This window comes from Teleopsis dalmanni, unplaced genomic scaffold, assembly GCF_002237135.1.
Source record: "Teleopsis dalmanni isolate 2A unplaced genomic scaffold, ASM223713v2 unscaffolded_contig_4559, whole genome shotgun sequence".
Taxonomy (NCBI): domain Eukaryota; kingdom Metazoa; phylum Arthropoda; class Insecta; order Diptera; family Diopsidae; genus Teleopsis; species Teleopsis dalmanni.
In genome coordinates, this window is record NW_024035941.1 from 1 (window position 1) to 2,925 (window position 2,925).

The 2,925-nt window shown below is 30.7% G+C and overlaps 1 non-coding gene and 2 pseudogenes across 1 annotated transcript; all 3 read right to left on the minus strand.

Moving 5' to 3' along the window:
- Positions 1-102: 102 nt before the first annotated feature.
- On the minus strand, positions 103-220 carry LOC119665342 (annotated as a pseudogene).
- A 1,017-nt stretch (positions 221-1,237) lies between these two features.
- Positions 1,238-1,356, minus strand: LOC119665341. The gene has a single exon (XR_005251372.1). It is a non-coding gene; the product is annotated as a 5S ribosomal RNA (ribosomal RNA).
- An 855-nt stretch (positions 1,357-2,211) lies between these two features.
- Positions 2,212-2,329, minus strand: LOC119665343 (annotated as a pseudogene).
- Between the last annotated feature and the right edge of the window lie 596 nt (positions 2,330-2,925).

Here is a 2,925-nt window from a genome sequence, read left to right on the forward strand (position 1 = left end):
ATAATAGATATGTGATATAAAGAAAAATATTATTAGTAACAAAATAAAATAAAAAAAAATTAAAACCGCAAAAAAAAGGAAAAAAGTAAAAAAGTGTTGTGGAGCCAACAACACGCGGTGTTCCCAAGCGGTCCCCATCTAAGTACTAACCGCGCCCGACGCTGCTTAATTTCGGTGATCGGACGAGAACCGATGTATTCAACGTGGTATGGTCGCTGGCGAAGAAAGTGTTTCAAAAAATCTACATCTACCAGTATTTTAATCTTATTCTTATTCTTATTCTTATACGTACTACTTACTACGTACTATATATAATATGGAAAATGGAAAATGGAAAATAGAAAATACTCTAAAGCTATTTTATTTTATTTTTCATTTCAATTTAAATAAAATAAAATAGAAAAGTTTCTTTTTTCTTCTTCTCTAGTGAAGTTAATATTAACAGAATAGGAAAATTAAACTAAAACTGTTATTGAACATATCCGTGTTTGTATTTTACATGCTTAATTATGTAGTACTATTGCCTGTAATATTAACTTCAATATTAACTTTAACTTTAACTTAATCTTTAAGGAAGAATAAAATTTTATACATACTTATATTTTTATTAAAAAATTTAACATATGAATGCTAGTGCTACTGCTAGTGCTAGTGCTAGTGCTACTGCTAGTGCTAGTGCTAGTGCTAGTGCTAGTGCTAGTGCTAGTGCTAGTGCTAGTGCTAGTGCTAGTGCTAGTGCTAGTGCTAGTGCTATTGCTAGTGCTAGTGCTAGTGCTAGTGCTAGTGCTAGTGCTAGTGCTAGTGCTAGTGCTAGTGCTAGTGCTAATAAATAGGCGCAATCAATAGATTGTTGTTTTATTAAATTTTATTCAATAAGGACAAGGAATATAAGCAAAGCTTCTTAATTAGTAATTTTACTTGAAAAGTTTTCTATCATTTAAGGTTTTCATTCACGCTGGCACTCGTACTCACACTTGCACTCGCACTCGCATGCATGCCTATTGTACATTTTATATGGAACTGAACAAAACTTGAGCTTACGTGCATTTCGTATACGACACGATTACAATTTCAAAATTAAAAATGATGCGAATATACGTATACAGCAGAAATTAGTTAAATAATTGCATTTTATATAAATAAATAATAGATATGTGATATAAAGAAAAATATTATTAGTAACAAAATAAAATAAAAAAAAATTAAAACCGCAAAAAAAAGGAAAAAAGTGTTGTGGAGCCAACAACACGCGGTGTTCCCAAGCGGTCCCCCATCTAAGTACTAACCGCGCCCGACGCTGCTTAATTTCGGTGATCGGACGAGAACCGATGTATTCAACGTGGTATGGTCGTTGGCAAAGAAAGCGTTTCAAAAAATCTACATCTACCAGTATTTTAATCTTATTCTTATTCTTATTCTTATACTACGAGTTACTACGTAACTATACTATAATATGGAAATGAAAATGGCAAAATAGAAAATATCTAAAGCTATTTCCAAAGCTATTTTATTTATTTTTTTCATTTCATTTAATAAATAGAAAAGTTTCTTTTTTCTTCTTCTCTAGTGAAGTTAATATGAACAGAATAGGAAAATTAAACTAAAACTGTTATTGAACATATCCGTGTTTGTATTTTACATGCTTAATTATGTAGTACTATTGCCTGTAATATTAACTTTAACTTTAACTTAATCTTTAAGGAAGAATAAAATTATTATATATACTTATATTTTTTAAAAAATTTAACATATGAATGCTAGTGCTACTGCTAGTGCTAGTGCAGGGTGCTAGTGCCTAATAATAGGCGCAAATCAATAGATTGTGTTTATTAAATTTTATACAATGAAGACAGAATAATAAGCAAAGCTCTAAATAGAATTTACTTGAAAAGTTTTTCTAACATTTAAGGTTTTCATTCACGCTGGCACTCAGTAACTCATCACTTGCACTCTGCACGTCATGCCTATTGTACATTTTATATGGAACTGAACAAATCTTGAGCTTACGTGCATTTCGTATACGACACGATTACAATTTCAAAATTAAAAATGATGCGAATATACGTATACAGCAGAAATTAGTTAAATAATTGCATTTTATATAAATAAATAATAGATATGTGATATAAAGAAAAATATTATTAGTAACAAAATAAAATAAAAAAAAATTAAAACCGCAAAAAAAAGGAAAAAAGTAAAAAAGTGTTGTGATGCCAACAACACGCGGTGTTCCCAAGCGGTCCCCATCTAAGTACTAACCGCGCCCGACGCTGCTTAATTTCGGTGATCGGACGAGAACCGATGTATTCAACGTGGTATGGTCGCTGGCGAAGAAAGTGTTTCAAAAAATCTACATCTACCAGTATTTTAATCTTATTCTTATTCTTATTCTTATACGTACTACTTACTACGTACTATATATAATATGGAAAATGGAAAATGGAAAATAGAAAATACTCTAAAGCTATTTCCAAAGCTATTTTATTTTATTTTTCATTTCAATTTAAATAAAATAAAATAGAAAAGTTTCTTTTCTTCTCTCTAGTGAAGTTAATATGAACAGAATAGAAAAATTAAACTAAAACTGTTATTGAAAATATCCGTGTTTGTATTTTACATGCTTAATTATGTAGTACTATTGCCTGTAATATTAACTTCAATATTAACTTTAACTTTAATTTTATCTTTAAGGAAGAATAAAATTATTATACATACTTATATTTTTATTAAAAAATTTAACATATGAATGCTAGTGCTACTGCTAGTGCTAGTGCTAGTGCTACTGCTAGTGCTACTGCTAGTGCTAGAGCTAGTGCTAGTGCTAGTGCTAGTGCTAGTGCTAGTGCTAGTGCTAGTGCTAGTGCTAGTGCTAGTGCTAGTGCTAGTGCTAGTGCTAGTGCTAGTGCTAGTGCTAGTGCTAGTGCT